The sequence below is a fragment of the Benincasa hispida genome, chromosome 1 (genome assembly GCF_027475165.1).
Source record: "Benincasa hispida cultivar pf3 chromosome 1, pf3_genome.v1.1, whole genome shotgun sequence".
Classification (NCBI taxonomy): Eukaryota; Viridiplantae; Streptophyta; class Magnoliopsida; order Cucurbitales; family Cucurbitaceae; genus Benincasa; species Benincasa hispida.
The window spans coordinates 86,254,881-86,273,431 of NC_143478.1; positions in this window are offsets into that span (position 1 = coordinate 86,254,881).

Genomic DNA, 18,551 nt, shown 5'->3' on the forward strand with positions numbered 1-18,551 from the left:
GTTTATTGTTGATTTTTCCACATGAAATTGGGTTAATTTTTCCACCCGAGGTTGTATGTATAGCGAAAGGGTTATTCTTTATGAAGCACACTGACTGCAGATTCCTTGGGCATTCTTCAATTGGATGTGCTTCCCCACAGGTGATGCAACTCGTGGTCGTTTGAGTGATTGAGTTGACCTGCCCTTTATGCTTCCCGTGCTACTGATTGCCATTCCTTGTATTAAATTCAACATCATATTCATTTGGTTTTGTAGGGATGCAATGGTTCCATTGCTTGCATCACTGTCTTTAATTCTCAGTCATTGATCACTTTCTCTCCAGTCTTCATGATTATTTGAAATGCGATCAAGTATGTTCTTAGCCTTGTCATATGTCTTGTCAAGAAGACCTCCAGCTGCTGCCGCATTGGCAATCGTCTGCGATGCAGGGTTCAAACCGTGGTAGAAAATTTTCATCTGTAGACAATCTGGTAAGCCATTGTGCGAACAATCTCGCACCAATCACTTAAACTTCGCCCAGGAATCACTGAGCGATTTTTCGATATCTTGTTCAAAATTGGTAATCAGCTTCCTCCTTCTGGTGTTTTCTGTTGGAGGGAAGTACTTCTTCATGAACTTTTCCACTACCTGTTTCCACAATGTGATCTCCCTTGGTTCGAGAGAATAAGCCCATTTCTGTGCTTGGTCACACAGTGAAAATGGGAACAGCGTTAGTCAAACCTCCTTAGCAGAGATGTTTGGGAACACAAACGTATTGCATATTTCAATAAAAATCTGGAGGTGAGCGTGCAAATCCTCGCCATGCCTACCGCCAAACTGTTCGACAGTTTGAATCATCTGCAGCATCACTGGTTTCATCTTGAACCTGATCTGTCCAGAGCTGGCCTCATGATTCCAAGTGAGAAATCATAAAGGTTGGGCGACGCATAGTCCCAAATGGGCCTATTGTGATTGTTTGCTAAGAGGATGGGGTTCACCATGATATTATTTGTGTTTGGTCCGATTGCTCCGCCATGTTAGGATCTTTATCTTGTTGTTGGTGGCTGCTGTTTCTTCTTCTTCTTCGTAAAGTTCTCTCAATCTCTAGGTCGTAATTGGGCTCAGGAGTTTGTCCTTCGCTCATACGACGCCCGCTTCTTCCCTTACCAAAGGAGAGGCAGTGCACAGAGATGGAAAGCTGTAAAGAAAATCAAAAAGTTATTGTTAACATAATATGTACTGCCGTAGTCCCTAGCAACGGTGCCAAAAACTTGTGCATTGTGAATATGATGAAATAATAGTGTATATTGCAATGGTGGTGTATGCATTGTGCATGCAAGTTTTCCTAGCAAAATCCAAGTATAAATCCTACTAGGTTGCTTGGTAAGCCCAGGGTCGAACACAAGGACTAAAGAGACAATATGCGACAGTGATTTCAGATTTCTTTGCGGTAACAAATAAAACAATGAGTTGATTGGTATGTTTGTTTAAGGTATAGACTCTATGCGGCAGAATTGAGAAAAGAGTTAATAACACGAAAGTTATAATGAGTATGTGGGGGAACGGGTTGAGAAGGGATTTAGCTAATACTTTCTAAGATTGTGTTCACGTTATGCAATCATGCTACACACATACAACAGTAAATCATCTCTCAATTCAAATGCTACAGCTCCTAGTTTCAGGACGCATACGATGTATGCGATGATGTCTATAGGACTTACATCTAAGCCTCTATTCTTGTCTATGTGATGATGAATGACACGCACATACACAAGGCGACCGCATACTACCATAACCTATTTCTAGGGTGCATGCGATGCATATTAGCAAACAAAACTTATCTTTAAGTTTCTATCTCTTGCTTATACGGTTCTAATCTAACTTTCTCAAGCCTAGATTCTAACCTAGCTCTCTCAAGCCTAGGTTCTTTCTTTAGACTCTCTCTCGAGCAGCTCTAAAGGGGTGATGGATGCATGCATAAGACAAGATGATTGCATACAATAAAGATCTTAGGTCATGCTAGATAAGTGCTTCTCAACCCATTAGGAAGTTTAGTTACTCATGTGTAATTTAAAGAGAGTGAACAGATGTAGAGATGCAGTTTCCATTTTATAAATGAAATCAGAATACAGAATGACAATGGGAAGTAAGGATAGGGAGCCTGGTAGCAATGTCTTGCTTCCCAAAGCTTTTACACTGCGTTTTTCTCTACTTTGTCCAAAAAGATCAATCTTGCTTTCGCAAGAGTAGACCCTTTCTCCATTCTCAACACTTCCCGGCACTCTCTTGAGTTGACTAGGAATGATCCTCCGACATCTTCTCTCTTCACCCGCCTCCGCCTTCTAACTGTAAGAAAACTATGAACAACGACTAACTATCTGCTGTATGGTGAACTCTCTATATGGCCAAGCTCCTTTTTTAATGGTGGCCTTTGGTATTTATAGAGAAAGGTGAAGAAGATTTTTCCTCAAATGATTGCACTGATGGGATGTCATTAAATCTCTGTCTGATGTGCCGATTAATTGTCATCGAAAAGTTGAGTGTACTTGTTACAGTGTCGTTAACGGCTTGTCAACTAAATTCGGATACGACCGTCATCAGCTTTCTATCCCATCGTGATTTATTAAGCTTTCAACTTGATGTGCCGTCTCTATGCGGCCACCTTCTTGAGTAGATTTTCGCGAACGCAAATGATCGCATAGCCTTGCGGTCGCAATCTCTTAATGCGCTCGGACGTTGAATTCCTTGAATTGCAATTCTGCCTTGTGCCAACGCATTTTCCTGCACAAAATACGTAAATTAGCTACTTTAATGCAATGGACGCATGCGATCACAATGTTCTCAACTTAATGCTTTTGGACACGTTTTTTTATATATTTTTACCGTCGCAATCCTTCATTGTTTTATATCTTTGTGTTGTTATAACTTGCATTTCTGCCCGTTATCAATTGTTACAAATGTTGGACCTGTCACAAATGGTTTAATCCTGATCATTCGTGTAATAGACATGTGAGCGGGGGTGTCCTATACGAAGAGTTTGTACAAGACCTGACCTCGAAGTGTTAATGTCTCGTCATATAACTTCATTCATGACTAAGACTTCACTTCACTAGAATGATCATAGGTAACATGACCTCAATCCTAAGTGAGTTGGGAACACCTGCCATTGAGGATGGTACTTTGATTTTCATGGGTGCAGGTGGCAGAGCGCCGACTCAAACCTACCACGTTGGGGATTTGTCTGATTTGGGAGCTAGGAACTCAACTTCACAAGATGGAGTTCACTCCTTCCCCAAAACAGGGGTAAGTAGTAGATAGATTGCTCTCTTAAGAGCTGATCCCTTGAACGATGTAGAGCCACACACATTCTCATGGCCCGAGAGGTGTTCACACATAGTAGGACTATGTTGTATTATTCATTAGAGAGATCAGTGGTACTTAAGGAGTAAGATGTAATTACAAAGGAAAAATTAGAAAATTGGCCTACTGTAATTATGAGCATCTGTGAAAGGTCGTCGTACTGATGATTTGTTATATCCAATGGATATAGAAATATATCTATGGCAAGAAGAGTTCAACTGTCGGTCTTTAGTGGAATGCCTGGCAGTTAACGGATGGTGGATATCGTGACTAAAGAGTTTAGTCAGCTATTCACGTACCTTGGAGCTTCGAGCCTTAGGTCCATAAGGTCCATTTGGTAGCTTGGATACAAGTTGAGAGTCAGTTTTTAGGTCAGTTTGAAATGTTCAAATTGACAAAAGGGAGTTCAATTTTATATGATATAATTGAACTAGTTAATTATATATGATATAATTAACTTTATGTATGAGATACATTAATTTGAAGAAAATTGGGTATAAATATGATTTATATCTAGTAGAGGAAAAATACTATAATTAATATATGATATTATTTATATGTTATGAATATGATGTGATCACATTCATTCGTCGGTTAAAAGGGAAATGGGACGGCATCTCTTTTGTTTTAATAATGGATGAGTGAGTTGAAAGATCACTTTGAGATGCATAAATAGCTCACGATGTGTTAAGCATGAGATGCACAGACATTGTGTTAAAGAGTGTGTAATCGCTTAGAAAAGCAGTGCCTATACGATAGTGCCTACACGATTGCTTAATTATACGATATTGCTAAGCGATCGTTTACCGTTTATACCTTCGCGTGCTATTTACTAAACGTTCGTTTACCTTTTCCTAAGAAAGAGTTTAGCTCCCGATATTTACTAAACAATCGTATAAACGATCGCTTAGTTTTTCCTACACGATCGTTTAGACGATCGCTTACCTTTTCCTACACGATCGTATACTTCACCTAAACGATCAAGCATCTTGTCTATACGATAGACAAACTCATCTCCCACTTGCTTGATCGTTGTGTACGATCTCTCTTCCTCCTCCCCTCTTCCAAATCCAAAAAAAGCCCACACTTTGGATTTTCACTCCAAGAATATTGAGGGCTCTGAGTAGTGGTGTCATCTCCGTTTCTTTTTGTTCTTGTGGAGACTGTTCGAGGTAGACGGTTGGGCTTTAGATTTGCTGTGAAGAAGAAGTCTTCAACCGGTATGACCTCTCGATCTCTCTAGCATTATGAATGCCTTTTAGTATGTTTGAATGTACATGTGGAAATTTTGTCACAATGAATTGGAAAGATCCGCTTCCACTCGTAGGTAATCTTGAATAAGTAATGGGTACTTGTTCCTATTCGTCACCTTATTCAACTGCCTATAATCTATACATAACCTGAGAGTACCATCTTTCTTCTTTACAAACAAGACTGTTGCTCCCCAAGGTGACACACTGTGTCTAACATACCCCTTATCCATTAACTTCTGTAACTGAACTTTTAACTCCTTCAACTCTGCTGGCGTGATTCTGTATGGTGCCTATGAAATAGGTGTGGTGCTTAGAATCAAATCAATATTAAACTTTACTACCTTGTTAGGCAACAAAGCGGATAACTCTTCAGGGAATACATCCAGGAACTCCTGCACAATGGTACATCTACAGGTTCAGCTTCTTATCCTGTGAAACAACTACATGAGCCAGATAGGCTTCACATCCCTTATTAGCAGTTTCCTAGCCTTCATTGCTGATATTAAGCTACCTAAGAGTAATCTCTTACTTCCTACAAATAGTGTCTTCTATTCCCTGGTCTCCTAAATACTATCTCTTTCTTTAAACAATCAACAGAGGCATGATACTTACTTAGGAAGTTCATGCCTAAAATAACATCAAACTCAAGTAACTCTAATGGAATCAGATCAACCCATAAACTTTGACTTCCAATGACTACCTCACAATTCCTGTAATACTTATGCACTACTAAAACATCTCCAACAGACGTAAAAATAAACAAATTCTCAGGCATATTCTCAAGCACTTTATTTATATGCAATGCAAATATGTTAGATATGAATGATTGCGTAGAACCAGGATCAAATAATACATAACCAGGATCAAATAATGCAAAGTTATTGTATTGGTCACGATGTCTGGAGACTTTTCTACTTCCTAATGGGTCACTGCATACACTCTACCCTGCTACTAGGGTCGTCCTACTGCCCCATTATGTTTAGCTCCACTGGAACCCTCTCATTTGGCTCCAATTGCCTTTTGTCGATCTACTGTCTGAGAAGCAACTTTTTGTTTCTGCTTGAGCCTCACAAGCTAACTTAGGACAATCTCTCTTGAAATGTCCTGTCTGTCCACAATAGAAACAAACATTCCTGCCACTATAACACATCCTTGAGTGCTATTTACCATAGTTTTCACAAGAGGGTTGCCTACCGGTACTAGCTATAGACTCACCAGTATGTCTAGTTACTAATTTACTAACTGACCCAACTGTAGGTCTCGATCTCTTTCTGGTCGCTCCTTGCTGGCTCACAACTCCCTGTCCTCTTATAGCTGATTATCCAAAGAATGGAGGCCTAAAACTCTTACCTCCCGATTCTATTGGAATTTTATGTTGCTCTTCTTTTCCTTTGTATGTCTGATCTACATCAGCTAGACTCCTCTCAACTCTGACAGTTGTCTCGTGAAATCCACCCTATTAGTTGTAGAAGTGACTGGAGTATGGATCTCTTTCCTCAGACCGTTGTCAAATCTCCTGCATTTATCCTTCTCTTTCGCTATAATTGGAAGAGTGTATTGCGACAATTATGTGAATCTCTGCTCATATTTAGCGACCGTCATCGATCTTTTAACTAACCAGAGGAACTCATCTCTCTTAGCTCCACTATAATCCAATCAAGTTTTATCAATTTTAATAATGTACCCAAGATTATTCTTTTGCAACGATACTACAACTAGACATTTTTGTCTAAATACTATCTCCAGAATAACTCATATTCTGATAGCCATTTAGGTACCGCTTTTGGTCAGAAATTATTAACAATTAATAATTCTGTAAGTGTAACCCTCCGTTTTCAGACGTCAAAGTGTCGGCCTCAACTATGCTACCATAGTGGAGAGTCAAGGTTGGGAATGGACCTAAGAAATCTTATCCATCCCTAGAGCTTGAGTTGTTTCAAATCCTATGTTACAACTGATAACTTGTAGAAATACAAGTTATTTATGCTGCCTTATCTAGATATTGTGGCCAAAAGAGAAGGAATATTCGTCGATTGTATGAAAATTAGCTCGAAAATACAATAAATATAATTATCGCAATTACACCCACTAATATCGTCAAGATGGTAGAAGAGAATATTTTTACTCTGTTTTACAGGAAACCAAGTCACCGTTTGCGATCAAGGCTCAACGAGAAACTAAACAACGCATCTCTGTTACATTGCGCCCGTCAAACCACAATGAGGAGACGATTAACGCAATGAGGCACAATGCGACAGTCGACCCATAGCTGAATTTCAACCGCATGCGGTAATAAAAACAATATCGCATGCAAGCAACCGATCGAAAGATGCAGCTGAGCAACGCAAACACGGAGGATTATGACACGTGTACAACTAACCGTTGTGCAGATTTGATGATCTGATTGCATAACAGAAGGAATATATTCCTCCATCTTCAAAATTTCCATAACAAGAAGTGGGGTCCACAAGCCAAGAGTCAAAGCTTTTTACCTATAAATACCCCCATAGAATTCAGAGAAGATATACTCTATATGGGTATAATTGATATGAGGGCCAATTAATTGAGAGAAAATCTGAGCTGAGTACTGATCGAAAGAGATCCGGGAAGAGAAGAGACAAGGCCGAGAGGTGAGTCTCAGTGTGAATCTGCCAGATCCCCGCTATGAAGCTCTGTGCTTAGATCCTTGCTACCAGTTGAGCAAGCCTAAGAGGGAAGCTCATCCATTCGTTCATTCCATCCATGCCGACAAGAAAATCTCCATCCAGATCGGCACTAAGACGTTGGCGCTTATTTGTATTTGTTTCTAACTCTATTTCATCAAGTGTATTTCATCTTCTTAATCTCTTCATTCACAAATCATGTATCAGACGCTAAATAGTTTTATTGAATGTCTCGATCACTTTCATTACCTCTTTTCTGTCTATTTCCGTTCCTCCATTAATCGTTTTCCCCATGCAGTTTTCTTAATACCTTGGTAATTAATATGGATTAAACGAGTAACTTAATTTGTGCTAAAGAGATAAGTGTGTTTAGCTAAGGCATGCTAGACGGCACTTTCAACTGTGAGAGCAGAAGTGAAGATGTCATCCTGATCTGTTGAGAGAAGGTTAGAAGAATGCGTTAACTAAAGTGAGTAGTACTTCCAGAGATGGAAGCAACCTTGTGTTCATTACGTGCCCCTGTTTCACCACAGAGATGTGGGAACGTGGCCGATCACCGAGAGGTGTACGCCAAGCGAAAAGCGGAACAATACTTATATCTTTAACGCAATTAAGGAACTTGCCTGTTTATATTAGTTATCTTTTCTGTTTCTGCTTCGTACATAAGGCTTGTCACCGCATTACACGATCTTTGCATAATCTTCACAGCCAGCCTTGACCTTAGTTTCTTGTATCATGAAAACTGTATCTTGTATCATCTTAGCTTAGATTTACTTTATCACAATTTACTTTAATGCAATTTATGTTATTATCGCATTTTTACCGCTTTACTTTACTTTATCGCATGTTTAATTACTTGTACACAAATTCTTTTATAAATTGAAAAACCCTGGTCACATATATCATAAATATAATGAAATAACCTAAAACATTCCCTGTGTTCGACCTCGGATCACACCGAGAAACTTGCGATGAAATTATACTTGGTTTCAACGCAAGGAAAGTTGTGACAACGCACAGCATACTACAAGAACATTTGTTAATGACGCATATCTAGAAGTAGTATCACATATCATCGCATAAAATCTATGTCATCAAGTTTATGGCATGGACATGCATCATAAGATAAATTAAGCGTTTACAAGTTTATAGCGCCGTTGTCGGGAAACTGGTAACGGGGACATAGGCTTGGACTTCTATTCTTGCATTACATCTTATGCGTTGTGTGACATAAGACATCTTCTGCTTTACAAGTTTATGGCGCCGTTGCCGGGGAACTAGTAACGGGGACATAGGCTTGAACTTGTATTCCTGCATTACATCTTATGCGTTGTGTGACATAGAACAAAATTCTGCGTTACAAGTTTATGGCGCCGTTGCCGGGGAACTGGTAACGGGGACATAGGCTTGGACTTCTATTCTTGCATTACATTTTATGTGTTGTGTGACAAAGAAAAAAATTCTGCATTACAAGTTTATGGCATCGTTGCCAAGGAGTGGTTAACGGTTTATTGTTTGAGTGTGTTTGTGATATTTACAGGACAGATCTCGTTGTACTGGTTGTTCAACACAGAGAGCAGCTTGACGGTTTATAAGTACTGGTGCTGAACTAGAATTTGAAGCTGACCTTGAGATCGAGCATACCTTTCACGCATGGGCACGTCAGAATCGGATAAGGAAAAAGAAAGCAGCGAGTATGGCAGTTAATAACCACAATGTGGTTCCCGTAGTAAATCAAAAGGTTGTTAGGCCAGCGCAGTTTTCCTGGCTGCTGATCGCAACATCCCCATGAGGAATTATGCTGCACCCAACCTGTATGATTTTTCGCCTGGGATTTTGAGGCCTATTGTTGAGGAGAACGCAAGGTTCGAAATAAAGCCATTCATGCTACAAATGATTCAAAATGCAGAGCAATTTGGGGGTCTACAAGGTGAAGACCCGCATGCCCACTTGACCAGCTTTGTCGAAATGTGTGCAACTTCTCACTACCTGGTGTAACCCCGGAGAGTATTAGACTGTATCTGTTCCCTTACACCTTGAGGGACGAAGCCAAAAGGTGGGCTCACTCACTGAAGCAGATCGAGATCACATCATGGGATCAACTGGTGGAGAAAAACATGAAGAAGTTCTTCCCATCGGCCGTCAATACAAGGCGATGAAAGGACGTGTTGAACTTCGAGCAAATGGAGAATGAGACCCTAAGCACCGCTTGGGTGCGATTTAGAAGATTGGTGAAGAACTGCCTGCATATCAGGATACCCGATTGCGTTTTGATGGAGACCTTTTATAACAGCCTAAATAGATCAACGCAGGCTGTTGCTGACACCTCCCGGTAGGAGGTTTTATGGAAAAAATGTATATTGAGGCCAAGGTCATCCTTGATCGCATATCACGAAACATAGATGACTAGATTGATGATGGCTATGGAGGCCGAAGCGTCGAAAGAAGAAAGAATGAAACTGCCATTGTCCCTGCGGAGACAATGACCACGTTGGCTGCTTAGATGGCCGCGGTGACCTTGATCCTTCAATCGATGGAAATCAATCAAGGAGCCATCTCCCAACAATCAGCACAACCCGCTGCACCAGCTCAAGTGGCCGCAATAAGTTGCGTTAATTGTGGAGGGGCTCATGTAGCAGAAATGTGCCCATCGAATCTCCAATAAGTATGCGCCATCCAAAACCACCCCTTCAGCACTACCAATAATCCTGGCTGGAGGAGCCATCCTAACTTCGGGTGGGGAGGCAATCCTAACCAAGGGGGGCCAATCAACCATCAGAGTGGCAGTCGAGGAAATCCTTCTTTTCATCATAACTTGAACCAGGGGCAACCAAGGCAATCGCATAAACAGCAGCCATCATCATCAAACACCTTTGGAGCTCATTGGAGGCCCTACTGAAGCAATATATGGACAAGAATGATGCAGTAATGCAGGTGCAGGCGTCTTCAATTCGAAACTTGGAGATCCAAGTGGGCCAGCTGGTATCTGAGCTGAGAAATAGATCACCAGGAACGTTGCCCAATAATTCAGAAGCCCCGAGATCCAATGGAAAGGAGCAATGTCCCTAGGACATTGGGCAGGCAAGTCAGACCGCTTGCAGAGATGTGGATTACGCTCATTCAAAGAAACGCATCTTCCGGTCCATATCTCACATCTATGCTTAATGCTTTCTTTAAATTCCTGTCTTATTGAATTCCTGAATTTTGTCTTTAATTCTTCATTTAATTTGTATCTTGACTTTATGAATTTAAATTCTTCATTTATTTCCTTTGCATTTATTTTTATACCATCTTTAATTCTTTTAACCTTTCTGTAATTAATGCATTGGTCCTTAATTAGTGAATGATTGAGAAATAAAGAGAAATTTATTGCCGAAAATCTTGCAACTTGCGTTGATGAGAAAATAATAATAAAATAAAATAAATGAAATGAAACAATCAACATCTAGTATGCAAGGTGATGATGGACGCATCTTGAACCAAGCAAGACATGCTTTACATTCATCCAACTCAAATGTGTTGAAACAGGGGTGTGTTGCGCGCGTATATGTCCTTTGCTCGTCCTTGGTTAAATGCACTATGTTGAGGTAGTGTTGCACTAGTAGCAATACCGTGTGCCCGATCCTCCAGAAATGTGTTTAGTTAAAGGGTGTGTTGCAGGGATGCATGCGTTGTTGCCCATCCTCTAGGAAGATGCAGCTGCGTTGGTGAACACATTGCGTTAATCTTTACATTGCGTCCATTCGAATAAAACATTAAAGAAAATTCTTTTTGTCATTTGAGGAGTTCAATCGTTTCGTATCCCAAAGCAATGATGATTCTACAAATGAAAGGATGTTTTTCTGAAATTTCATAAATGAGGGAAGTTCGAGCGATGGGCCTTTTGCGTGTCTCGAGACCTGTCACCACGAAAACCGCGTTGGCCCACTATGGCCCAATCTATAAATAAGAACCTTTCCTCGTCTATGAACTCTTTACCTCATTTTGCAAATTAAAAACCCTAGCGCCATAGTATACGAAGCTTTCTTCTTCCCAAAACCCTAGCGAATTTTTCAGTCCTCTCTAGCTTACCATCCATGGCTGACCAAGTTTCCCAACACTCTGCTTCACCCTCAACTCCTTCCTCTGACCAAATCGCCATTCGAGAGGCAGCATTCCTCACTGCCAGTCGCAGACTTGCTGCCCAACCCCACACCATCCCGAGAATCATCGATAGAACCTGGAGAAACCCCTTAGTTGTCAGACCTTCTCAGTTTAAGAGGGTGCACAACACTGAGAGCACACCAGTTCCAACACCTGCCGTCTCAACTGAGAGTGAGAAGAAGAGACGCGATGATACGGAGGTATTTGGTAACATTTTGAGAAATCTGGAGCGAGGAGGGGGATTACCCGAGGTAGGGGTTGTAAACCAACCACTGTCTACGGAGGAGGTGGCGGTGGTGGTGAATGAAGAGGTGGTGGTGACTGAAGAAGTGGTGGTGCCGAAGGCAGTGGTGAACGAAGAAGAGATGGAATGAGGCACTCTGGCCTTAGAGACTCCTGAGGTAACTGCCAACACAGAAACCTATGACGGAACCTCCAAAGTTACAGTGGAGGAGGTTGGGGTGGATGAAGTTGCGATGGATGAGGTTGCAGTAAAGATGCAACCGAAAGTAGTTGAAGAGGAAAAGAAGAAGAAGAAAATAAAAAAGGGAGAAAGGCTGGAGAAGCTGAGTCATCTCATCATCGCAAGGAGAAAAAGACAAAAGAGAAGAAGGATGATGATGAATATGAGGAAGAGAAGAATGAGAGGAAGAAGAAAAAGAAGGAAGAAAGAAGAATGCGTCGGCATGAAGAAAGGCGCCTAAAAAAGGAAGAAGAAAAGAAGCAGAGGGCTGCGAGCCCGAAAAATGATGGAGAATCAACCTCTGTAAGGGAGGACAGGGGGAAAACAACAAAATTAATGGAACCGGCACAACCTGAAACAACGCAAATGGTTACGGTGGAGAAAGGCGAAGAAGGAGAAGATACCCCCTGATGTGGCGTTGCAGGGAGAATGCGCCGCAAGGGTCTACTGTTGACCCTTTAATTTTGATCATCGCATTAGAAGAACAGGAAAGAAGGAGAAAAGAAGAGGAGGAGAAACAGGAGAAAATGGAGCGCGCAAAGCTCATCATGGCAGAAGGAAATTGCAGAAGAAAACTGTAAAATGAGGAAATGCGCAGTAATAATGAGCTCGCAAGGCTCGAAGGGATAAGAAGGCGCGAGTAGGAACAACGTATATTGCTAGCCTCCGAGCAGTTTGTAGAAGAGTTCAAGAGAGAAGAAACATAAGAAGAAGAGGAAAAGAAAAAGAAAAAGGAAGAAAAGAAGATGAGATTAGAAGAGGAGAAGGAGAAGAAGCACGAAGCTAATAGGAGGCGCTTACAAAAGAAGAAGGGTAAAGAACTCGCGGAGCAAGAAAAGGAGGAACAACGCAAGGAACGGGAAAGAAAACAAAGGCAACAATCCCTCCTTGCGTTGGCAAAAGGAAAGGGCAAAGCGGTCGTAGAAAGCAGCAAGCCTGCGTTGGCAAAGGCACGTCCATCCAGAAAGAAAGAAAATGATGACTTGTTGATGGAGATGGGCTTTTACCCTACGCCAACGCCACTACCTGACCTCATCATGAGCATGATCATGGAGCATGGCTGGGACACATTTTGTCAGTGCTTAGCCATTGTTGTTCCGAAGGTAGTGTGTGACTTTTATCATGGACGACTACATGGCACCAAGGACGTGGTGACCATAAAAGGGGAAGTGGTGCCTTTTAGTGCAAAGGACATCAATGAACTATACCAAATGAAGGATAACCGGATGCATCGGGTAACAAAATCATTGTTGATCCCACGGAGCAACGGTTAGAAGATGCGCTGCGAGTATTAATGCAACCGGGCACGAAGTGGTTGGTTTCTTTAAAAGGCATCAAGACCCTGGCGTCTAAGACTCCGCTTTCGGAGGCAAGGCTTTCGGTTTATCTAGTTAAAAAGCGGTTGATCCCAACTTCCCATGACAAGAACATTTCAAGGGATCGAGTTATGGTCACATACTACATTGCGCGCGACATTCCTATCGATGTGGGCCGGTTGATCGCAAGTCAAATTCGAGGCTTTTGGGGCACATTAGAGGATAATACTTCTTTCCATGGACTGGACTGTTTGAAGTCAGTGGGCGTAGGCATTGAGGAGGAACCCATGGAAGAAGTCCATGGCCTCATCAATATCAAAATCCTGAGGCTGCTCCTCAAAGACTCCCTGCATTACCCAGAGTTACCTTAAAACGGCCCGCAATCGATCTCAATGCGCTACAAGAACCCAAGTCAAAGAGACAGCGCAGAGATGATAAGGGAAAAGGGAAAATCCAAGAAAAAACAATGCAAGATCAGAACCTTTGGACCCTTTACCCTTAGTAATCCGCCATCCAAGCCCTTCGAGCCCACCCGCACAACCTTCTTCTCCACACCATGAGCATTTTACCAACCTTCTCCTCACTCCAAATTCTCCAACCACATACCCACCAATTTACTCACCTGCAGCTTCATTACCGCAACCTCCATTCCACCACCGCATATTGATGACCCATACGATTTGGGTGAAGGCACCTCTGCCCAACCCCAAAACGATGCTGGCGAAACATTGCAGGCACAACCTTCCATCCCCGCCTTGGCTGCAGAGTTAGCTGAAATGCGGTCCCTCTTCTCCCAACAACAATAACTCTTCACTCAGCAACAAGCCTTCTTCAATCAGAGGTTTGATGTGGTAATGGAGAAAATCGGCGATATACAGTGCAGTGCTGCTATGTCAAGGGAGGCGTTGATCAATATTCAGCGTAATATTTATAAAGTCCATCGCCACCAAAGACAGATTGCGGAGCGCAACCATGAGTACTTTAATTTTCTCACAGCTTATCTTTATGGTCCCATGGTGCCTCCGCATCTCAGGTAGCAATTGAATTTTGAAGAAGCTCCTATAGTACCACCTCAAAATCCTCCTCCAAACCCTCCTGCTCCTCAACAATAATCTTTACATTTTTTGCGGCCATTCTATATTTTTATTCAAATCATTATTTAATTCAATTCTTTGATTCTTTGTACAGGCAACAATTTTTGTATTGCGTTAATTTTTAATTATTTGTATACTTTGTTAATATTCAATACAAATGAGTACATATTCACTCCTTTTTGCCTGTGCCTTTTTTTTTTTATCATCCTTTGTCAATATTTGTGATGTTCTGATCTTTTACTTTTGCGTTATTCATTGCACTGCCATGATGCAATATATGTTTATACTTAGAAACATTTCCCATACTTTGTAAATTCTGACCAACACTTAGTTAATTCTTAGTTTAACAGTACTTTATCTTTTATCTTTCAAAGTTCTGCTCAAACCTTCTTTTTGAAATTTTTATTCTAAGTGTTTGTCTAGTCTATCCAAATAACGCAATGAGGACCTTGCTTATCTTTAAATTTGGGGGTGGGGAAGGTCTGAGCAGATAAGATCAAGAATATGCGATCTTCAAGAAAATGCGTTCATTTCCATTACCAAAAAAAAAATTAAAAAAATAAATAATAATAATAATAAATAATTTATGCTAAACTCCAATGTTAGCGCAAGGAAAAACTTTAAAAATGTCCCAACCTTATAAGAGTTTAATTATGAAAGAAGTCTGCTCATAGTTGGATGTTCGTATGACATACGTAGGAGCAAGCCAAAACGAAGGTATGTTTCCAAGAACAATGCAATATGAAAGAAAATAAAAGAGTGTAAGAGACAACTCCTCTGAATTTCATGAGTTAAAGTTGAAATTGGCACACAACCGTAGTTGGATGTTCGCATGATACCTGTGGGAACAAACCAAAACGAAGAGTGTAACCATGACCAACAGTCTCTAATAAATAACGCAAAATTTGACCGCCACATATAGATATATCAAGTTGTTTTGACAAAGAAGAGATAAACATTCTATTTTAAAAACTAGAAAAGCATCTTTGAGCATAATTTTGTTATATAGAAGAATAAAGTAAGGCTTTGTTAAGAATTAACAAGGATAGAAGGAAATTGCGTTATTAAGAAATGTGTCTAAGTGTAACATTCGGAGCAACCAATCGACGCAAAAATATAGGAGAGGAATTTAGCTTTATTGCCTTGGTAGAAGATATGTCTGAGGACAAGCATATATCTAAATTTGGGGGTGTGATAACTTGTAGAAATACAAGTTATTTATGCTGCCTTATATAGATATTGCGGCCAAAAGAGAAGGAATATGCGTCGATTTTATGAAAATTAGCTCAAAAATACAATAAATATAAATTATCGCAATCACCCACTAACATCGTCAAGATGGTAGAAGAGGATATTTTTACTTTGTTTTGCAGGAAACCAAGTCACCGTTTGCGATCAAGGCTCAACGAGAAACTGAACAACGTATCTCTGTTACATTGCGCCCGTCAAACCACAATGTGGAGACGATTAAAGCAATGACGGCGCAATGCGACAATCAACCCATAGCTGAATTTCAACCGCATGCGGTAATAAAAACAACATCGCATGCGAGCAACCGATCGAAAGATGCAGCTGAGCAACGCAAACACGGAGGATTGTGACACGTGTACAACTAACCGTTGTGCAGATTTGATGATCTGATTGCATAACAGAAGGAATATATTCCTCCATCTTCAAAATTTCCATAACAAGAAGTGGGGTCCACAAGCCAAGAGTCAAAGCTTTTCACCTATAAATACCCCATAGAATTTAGAGAAGATATACTCTATATGGGTATAATTGATATGAGGGCCAATTAATTGAGAGAAAAGCTGAGCTGAGTACTGATCGAAAGTGATCGAGGAAGAGAAGAGACAAGGCCGAGAGGTGAGTCTCAGTGTGAATCTGCCAGATCCCCACTATGAAGCTCTGTGCTTAGATCCCTACTACCGGTTGAGCAAGCCTGAGAGAGAAGCTCATCCATTCGTTCACTCCATCCATGCCGACAAGAAAATCTCCATCCAGATCGGCGCTAAGATGTTGGCGCTGATTTTTATTTGTTTCTATCTCTATTTCATCAAGTGTATTTCATCTTCTTAATCTCTTCATTCACAAATCATGTATCGGACGCTAAATATTTTTATTGAATGTCTCGATCACTTTCATTACCACTTTTCTATCTATTTCCATTCCTCCATTAATCGTTTTCTCCATGAAGTTTTCTTAATACCTTGGTAATTAATATGGATTAAACGAGTAACTTAATCTGTACTAAAGAGATAAATGCGTTTAGTTAAGGCATGCTAGACGGCATCTTCACCTGTGAGAGAAGAAGTGAATATGTCATTCTAATCTGTTGAGAGAAGGTTAGAAGAATGCATTAACTAAAGCGAGTAGTACTTCCAGAGATGGAAGCAATCTTGCGTTCATTACGTGCGTCCCTATTTCACCGCAGAGATGTGGGAATGTGGCCGATTACCGAGAGGTGTATGCCAAGGGAAAAGCAGAACAGTACTTATATCTTTAACGCAATTAAGGAACTTGCCTGTTTATATTAGTTATCTTTTCTGTTTCTGCTTCATACATAAGACTTATCACCGCATTACACGATCTTTGCATAATCTTCACAGCCAGCCTTGACCTCAGTATCTTATATCATGAAACCTATATCTTGTATCATCTTAGCTTAGATTTACTTTATCGCAATTTACTTTATTGCAATTTATGTTATTATCGCATTTTTACCGCTTTACTTTACTTTATCGCATGTTTAATTACTTGTACACAAATTCTTTTATAAAGTGAAAAACCTCTGATCGCATATATCACAAATATAACGCAATAACCTAAAACATTCCCTGTGTTCGACCTCGGATCACATCGAGAAACTTGCAGTGAAATTATACTTGGTTTCAATGCAAGGAAACTTGTGACAATGCACAGCATACTATAAGAACATTTGTTAATAACGCATATCTAGAAGTAGTATCACATATCATCACATAAAATCTATGTCATCAAGTTCATGGCATGGACATGCATCATGGGATAAATTATGCATTTACAAGTTTATCGCACCATTGCTGGGGAACTGGTAATGGGGACATAGGCTTGGACTTCTATTCTTGCATTACATCTTATGCGTTTTGTGTCATAAGATATCTTCGACGTTACAAGTTTATGGCACCGTTGTCGGGGAACTGGTAACGGGGACATGGGCTTGGACTTCTATTCTTGCATTACATCTTATGCGTTGTATGACATAGAACAAAATTCTGCATTACAAGTTTATGGCACCGTTGCCGGGGAACTGGTAACGGGGACATAGGCTTAGACTTCTATTCTTGCATTACATATTATGGGTTGTGTGACATAGAACAAAATTCTGCGTTATAACAACCCTCAGTGGGGATAACCGTTGTTGAACGACTAGCAAAGGTCCGATTAAAGCTAACCAGCAAGCTAAAGGGGAATTGGTAACGAGGACATAGGAATCTCACGGTCCAAACTAATGGAAGAGACCGTTGTATATGTTGACATATTTCCTTCACCCACTTACTATGATCTACTTCCCCTGTTTACCTTGTTATTGACTCATAAATCCGCTTTCCATATGGAGGTCACTTCTAGGGTAATTTTTTTGGGTAATTATTATGAACCACTTCCCTTGTTTACCTTGTTATTGAAATATCACTGAAGTGTTCTAATTTTTTTGGGTAAATTTATACTTAGGTTCTTTTCCGGCTAATAAAAACAACCCTAAGTCAATGTGGTTTATCCAAGTATAACACTTATAAATGGACTTAAACCTATGATATCTAGGTGATAAACCCTTTTATTACCTCACATCGTTCACTTATGCTCATAAAACCGATTACCAACGCTCAATAAGTCAGCCATAATCCCCAGGTAGGAGGTGTTCCATAGACCGTCAACTTAAATACCCCCAGCCTTCGACAGGATTATTTATCGGTTGAGTTTGTAACCTGAGTTTTACAAGTTTAACAACCTATTTTAACTATTAAAACAAGTGGTTAACCTATGTGAGTATACAGTTATTCTTTGTTATGGATTTTAAATGTCTAACCCAATTTTATAACAACTTATAAAACTTTTAGACAGTCTAAACATCCACAACATACATAAAGGCATTCAATATTTAATATAACACTTATATTAAATACAAGAAACCCTAACATGCATATTATATATTATAAAAATTATAACATACTTTCAATGTACGTAACATGCTTCCTATGGTGGGATTTTAAATCTAAATGGCATAGTGTATGCACATACAA